This window comes from Mustela erminea, chromosome 3, assembly GCF_009829155.1.
Source record: "Mustela erminea isolate mMusErm1 chromosome 3, mMusErm1.Pri, whole genome shotgun sequence".
Taxonomy (NCBI): domain Eukaryota; kingdom Metazoa; phylum Chordata; class Mammalia; order Carnivora; family Mustelidae; genus Mustela; species Mustela erminea.
Genome location: NC_045616.1, coordinates 8,611,548 through 8,618,585, shown reverse-complemented (window position 1 = coordinate 8,618,585; position 7,038 = coordinate 8,611,548). Strand labels below are relative to the sequence as shown.

The 7,038-nt window shown below is 40.7% G+C and overlaps 1 pseudogene; it reads right to left on the bottom strand.

Annotated features, from left to right (window-relative positions):
* Nucleotides 1-3,722: 3,722 nt before the first annotated feature.
* Nucleotides 3,723-4,716, bottom strand: LOC116585792 (annotated as a pseudogene).
* Nucleotides 4,717-7,038: the final 2,322 nt, after the last annotated feature.

The following is a 7,038-nucleotide window of genomic DNA, read 5'->3' as shown; positions in this document are numbered from 1 at the left end:
TATTTTAAATAGTATCCAAGTTAATCTCTGCAGCTCTACATGTGGCTAAGAGTCTGTTCCATATGCAAATCCTCCTGGAATCTGATGTTTTTCTTCTTCTAAAGGTGACATAAGGTCAAATCCATCAGCCCTGTGCTCCATGACCACACTGTACACTTGGAATCTATTTTCCTCACCCTCCCGAAGCAAATTCACATTAAGAGGGCAGGGAGCTACACTTAGAGATGTAAAAGATTCATATTTTCTTGTGAGAGGATCCCACAATTGCAGGAAAAATAGCGGCTTCAATGAAAATATGGTTCAAGATAGTAAGCGTTGATTAAATATCTTTGATTTGAGAAGAAAGACCTGGATGTTGTCAGTGTTGAAAAGTTTACTATAAACCTTTGAGGAATTTTCAAATTTGTCAAAGTTATAAGCTGCAGTGATGACTTAGTATTGGTAATGGAATCCAAGTTTGATTGCATACCTACATTGGAAACACCAACAAAGATTTTGTTATTAAAAATTAAATATTAGAGACAAGTTTCTGGGGATTCTTACTGATAAGACTAAAGGACAAAATTGATATGGGTTTTGCATTATCTGGAAAAGAGTTATGAAGGCAACAAACCTATATCAGGCCTGGTAAAATAGATTTCCAAAAAGGAAGGCAAAGACAGCACATTGGCCCACTCCCCTAGTCCACAAGCCCCCTCTCCTTCCCTGACACACTCTGGCCCCAGCCCTCATGCCCAGGAGAGCACAGTGCAGCCTCAGCCAACAGAATTAGGTCTTAGTCTCCAGGCCATCATTGGGTATCATCCAGTTTCCTCTGGCTTTTTGCACAGGAGCTGGTGATAAGTGTCCTTAATGGAATGACTTCAGAAGAGATAAATAAGATAAAGCTGTCTGGTTATTTTAGTCTGAGAGGTTAAGACATGGAGGATTGTATCAATGGATGTGTTTTCCCTCACTAACATACTTCCATCCTTTTCATGTCTCATGCTCTTGTACTTGAGTCATTGGGTCTGACAGAGTCATTTGATAATGGAAGTACCAATCCAGGAAACAGGAATTCAACCCCAAATTAAGCCTCTTATAATAAACCCTCTTAGACTCAGCTTTCTTATATAGAGAATATTAATAGTGTTTACCTGTCAGTGTTGTTATAAATATTAGCTCAGATAAAATAGGAAAAGGGCTAACCATAGTGTCATAGACAATGTTCAATAAATTCCACTTGTAATGAAACAAGATGGGATCAGGAGGGAGAAAAACCATAAGAGACTCTTAATCTCAGGAAACAAACTGAGGGTTGCCAGGGGGTGAGAGAGTAGGGAGAGGGTGGCTGGGTTATGGACATTGGGGAGGGTATGTGCTATGGTGAGTGCTATGAATTTCATAAGACTGATGATTCACAGATCTGTACCCCTGAAACAAATAATACATTATATGTTAATAGGAAAAAATAAAGAGAATAGCAGTGTCTTTAACAAATAAAAATAAATTCCACTTGTTACTATCTTGTAAACATTAAACTATGAAAGAATAAATAAAGAGAAGTGGTTAAAAAAAAAATCATCATAGAGTGAGGTGCTTGGGTGGCCCAATCATTTAAGTGTTCAACTGTCGACTTCAGCTCAGATCATGATCTCAGGGTCATGAGATCAAGCCCGGTGTCAACCCTCCTTGGGATTCTCTTTCTTTCTCTCTCTCTCTGTCCCTCCTCAAGCCCCCCCCCCCAACACCAGGCACTTTCTCAATCAATCAATCAATAAACAAGAATAAGTAAGAATTAAATATCATCATAGAAGGACAGCTGCCAAAGAAATATTTTCTTAACTTGACTGATAGGATTTGAATATCTAAAGAAAATACTACTGTGTCAAAAGGAATAAAGAATTATTTGTGGCAAGAGTTGATCTTACTACTCAAGCTCTAAGTAGAGAAGGTTGTTTGAATCTTTTTTGTTTTTACTAAAAGCAGTTCAGACAGGGAAAGGCAAATATCATATGATTTCTTTGTATGTGGAATCTAAAAATCAAAACAAATGAACAAACAAAACAGAAACAGACTTGTGGCTGCTAGAGGAGAAGTTGGTGGGGGATGTGTGAAATAGGTGAAGGGGATTAGGAGGTACAAATCTCTGGTTATAAAATAAATAAATCATGGGGATAAAAAGTACAACAGGAAATAAACTCGTTACATGTGTGTGGATGTGTTGCTAGTGATTCTCAGGTCACAGAGACTCAACAGAGAGAATAAGGATTTAAAAAAAAAAAGGACTGGAATTTGGAACGATAGACAAAATTTCTTCCATCTTTGGGGCATTTGGGAGGCTCACTGGGTTAAGCTTCTGCCTACAACACAGGTCATGATCTCAGGGTCCTTGAATCGAACCCCACGTTGGGCTCTCTGCTCAGCAGGGCACCCACTTGCCCCTCTTCCTCTGCCTGCTTCTCTGCCTACTTGTGATCTCTCTGTCAAATAAATAGATAAAATCTTTTTAAAATTTTTTTCTTCCATCCTTTATTTCCAAGATGATGCCACCTGGGTGATTTCTTGAGCTTAAAATGGAAACTTAAGTGTTCTATTAAGATATATAATATATATATATATATATATATATATATTTACTTTTTTGTTTTAGAGAGAGAGTGAGTGCGATTGTGGATAGGGGCAGATATGGGCAAATGGAGAGAATCTCAAGCAGATTCCCCACTGAATATGGAGCCCAGTGCAGGGCTCATAACCCTGAGATCGTGACCTAAGCCAAAATCACAAGTTAGAAGCTTAACCAACTGAGCTACCCAAACTCCCCTAAATGTTCTTTTTTAATTATAAGGAAAGGCCACATATGACTACTAAAGATTTCAAAATTTAATTGTATGGAAACTAAAATCACAAGATCTATCTGGTTCTCTACTCAGCAGGGAGTCTTCCTCTTCCTCTACCCTCCCCTCCTTCCTACTCATGATTTCTCTCTCCCTCAAATATACAAGTAAAATCTTTTTTTTTTTTTTAAGAAAGAAAAGCAAACAAACAAGACAGATGAGCAAAGGGAGAAAGAGAAAGCAAAAAGGGACAGAAAGAGAGTGCACAAACCAAGAAATAGACTCTTAACTATGGAGAACAAACTGATGGTCACCAGAGGGGAGGTGGGAGGATGCATCAAGTAGGGGCTGGGGATTAAGAGGTGTACCTGTTGTGATGAGCACCAGATGTTGTATGGAATTGTTGGATCACTATGTCGTACACATGAAACAAATATTACACCATATGTTAACTAACCAGAACTAAAATAAAATCTTAAAAAGCCAAATTACAAGAAAACAAAAACAGGTAACTCCTCACTTAAGAAGAAACAACCTACATCTACACAGAGTCCTATGATTTGACTGATGTTGTTTTGCTTACCTCTGAAAAATCACCATAGTCATAAAAAAAAAGGAGCTTCAAGAGGAGGCCACTGATGTTGTCTCATTTTTATTTGACATCTCATCACTTAATCTACAGACTGTGTGCTTTGAATCAGTGTTAACAGTCCCTGTAGTTGTGGATGAAGCCCAAAGATGGGTAACAGGCAAGTATAGGAGAGATTTCTTAAGGTAGATGCCTTTAAACTGAAGAAAATCAGTTCACATCCAGAGACCAAGGGATGAGGTCACACTTGAAATCATCATGTCCAGCTGTGTTCACTCTACTCTGAAAGTTTGCTCTCCACATCGTCACATACATATCTAAGAGACAGACACCAGAACTTCATGTATTACCCCAGCATTCCTCTCATTCAGGTTTCCTTGGCCCCCTTCTCTCCCTTCAGGAGCCTCTTCATTGCCCCCATTTACATCCTTGTTCTTCAGAGTGTAGATCAGGGGGTTGACACTAGGAGTGTCAATGGTGTAGAAGTGGGTGAGGAACTTGCCTTGGTCTTGGGAGTAGCTGTTGGCTGGCTGCAGGTACATGTAGATGATGGTCCCATAGAAAAGGGAGACCACGGCTAGGTGGGAAGAGCAGGTATTGAATGCTTTCTTGCACCCTGCAGCTGACTTGATCCTCACCACAGCAGCAGCAATCATCCCATAGGAGATGAGGATCAAGGAGAGGGGCACTAGGAGAAGGGCAACACCCAGGACAAAGGCAAATGCTTCCACCAACATGGTGTCTTCACCGGACATGGCAATCAGAGCAGGCATCTCACAAAGAAAGTGGTTCACTGTGTGGCACCCACATCGAGAGAGTTGCACTGTCTGGGGACACATGACAAAGGAGTTTAAAAAGCCACAGAACCAGGACACAGTCACCAACTACAGGCAGAGATATGGGTGCATGACCACAGTGTAATGCAGAAGCCAGTAGACAGCCACGTAGCGGTCATAGGACATGACAGCCAGTAGAACACACTCGGTTGAGCCCAACATCATCTAGATATAAAGCTGGGCCACACAGCATGGTAGGAGATGGTCTTCTCTGGACCCCAAAGGTTCCACAGCAGCTTGGAAACAATGCTTGTTGTAAAGCAGAGATCCAAGAAAGAAACTTTCCTAAGAAAGAAGTACATGGGCATGTGGAGTCTAGCATCCATGATTGACAACAAGATGGTAGCAGTGTTGCCCGAAGGGTCAGGATGTAGAAGACCAGGATAAAAGCAAAGAGAATAATCTCCAGTCAAGGGTGATCAGAAAAGCCCAGCAAGATGAATCCTTGTTGGTAGCTATCATTGTCTTTCTCCATAGTCTTTGCCAGCTGTTATGGAAACACACAAGCAAGTATTGGATAAGACAGCAAATGAAGATTCACCCAGCACTCTCCAATTTCCATGTGTGGGTCTATAAAGTTAGGAGAGTCATCTGCTCTTCCATACTTTCCTAGCATACACTTACTGATACCTATTGTATGCAAAGCAGTGTGTCTGATTCTCCTGGAGGGGAGAGGATGAATTAACTCAGAAGCTACCCTGTTTGGTAATTGCAAATAATTAAAAAGAAGAGAGGAAGTAAAAGTTCTCTAAAAGATTTGTTAAAGAGCTGAGTGTTTTGCAAATTATTCCCAGTTGATCAGAGAAACCCCTAAAGAAGACTTTATGTTCAGGGACACTGCTGTACCTGAGGGAGGTTTTGTTTGGTTTGGTTTGGTTTGTTTTTTGGGGGTTTTGTTGTTGTTGTTTTCCAAAACACTGGTGAGAATTTTACATGTGGCAGATTAAGCAAAATATATTTCCAGAAGAGAAAGTAGTACTTGCACAGACACAAATAATCAAATTCATGGATGATATTCAGGGAGCTCACAAATATGAATGTCACACAATTCCTTAACAACACATAATTTTATTGAAATTAAATCCAATAAGGTTTGACACAATCAGAAAGAGTCTAGATTATAGATTATAGACTGTACTCTGCCTCTGTAAAAGGCACATCTACACATGTATATCCTGATACTCAGTTTCTCTCTCTATGCCTTAGCTTTTCCTGGTGTGTGCTGTAAAGGAAGCTAGAACCTCTCAAGTCCCCTCACATCTCTATAGGACTGGTGGTATCAGCACAGGCCCTGAACATTTTCAGCTGTACATGTTTCCCACTTTACTGGTGTTCACCTTATAGCTCTAGAGTTCACCGGGCTTGTCTCAGCCATGGGGATGGCAAATGCCAGTAGCCATTAAGAAATAGCTTTGTACAACATGCAAGAAGGAAGCTGTGGAAATAAGAGTACAGAAACCTTCTGAGGTGTGTGTCTCTGTGTGGCTGATGTCAGCTCCTGTCTAGCCTGACTGTGAAGAATTTATGAACTCTACCCAGCTGGGACTGCACACAGGAATTCCACAAGTTCCCAATTATTACTCCAGGTATAGGACCCCCCAGTAAAGCCCCTTGAAGACACAGAAGGGGGCAGAGAATGATGAGAAGCAGCCACCCAAGAACCAGATTGTGTGACCTTACTGTATGAACAGAGTACTCAAAGAGAGACATTCCCATACACATTCTACTGGTGTTGGCTAGGAAGAATCACTTGCACATCTGTATCCACAGACCTGTCATGGCTTTTTTCCAAGCTCAAGAGATTCCCAGGAGTGGCAAGGAGAAACTCAACACCAATTGCTTAGCAACATGCATCACTGAGGGCCTGACTTAGAAAAATTGCTGAGAAAATAGGTGACATTTCTCATTTTGCTATTCCTTCATTGCAAGGTGACCCAATGCTCAATCTCATGTCCAGTATCTAGAGGCTGTCCTCTGTGTCATCCTACAGGTATTTCTCCCCCAAAAGGTATTTTAAGCATAAATTACCTTTTTTTTTTTACATGCTTTAGCTCACTTCTCTAGTCTAAACTATGAAATTGAAAGGAATGGAGCTGCTGAAAATGAAAACTGAAACAGGATAGAACTAAACCTGTAGTCACATGACATTACAAGTCTACATTAGTTTTGATGGCTCTGGCCTAAAGGTCTGAAGGTGGGTTGATGCATTAGACTTGATTCTCTGACTCTGCACCAATGCTCAGAGGAGAATTTCCTGAATGATATTTTGTGACCACTGAGTGGGACTTCATTCCAAGCAGTAGAGCTATTTTTTGTCTGCTTCAGATACACAGCACATCCTAAAATCCATCATTCTTTCCACATTTACTATAGGTCAGATGTTTCCCAGATCTTCTCCACTTACAGTTCTGAGCCATTGTCACAGCATCCCTGCCAAGTTGGGTAGGCCAACTATTAGGATCTCAGTATTAGGGAGGTCCATAATGCCAGTCCTACCCATTAACTCAAAGTTCCCAGTCTTCATCACTCCCCTGTTCTTATCATTTTAAACTTGTTTAAAGGTGGTCATTTTCTCCTGCTTCTTCTGCTAATCTACACATAGGCTCAACAATAAAGGCCTAACACTGAAGTCCATCATTACGGAGAAAAGTTTGTGATCATTCTCAGCATTGCTGGGGAAATTTGCCATGCTTGTTTGGTCACTGTGCCAAAACAGAATGACACATATGTGTTCTGTTCATTGGGGAAATCAGAAAGCATATGATGTGTGTGCATCAAGTCAGGGGATGGCTTAGGA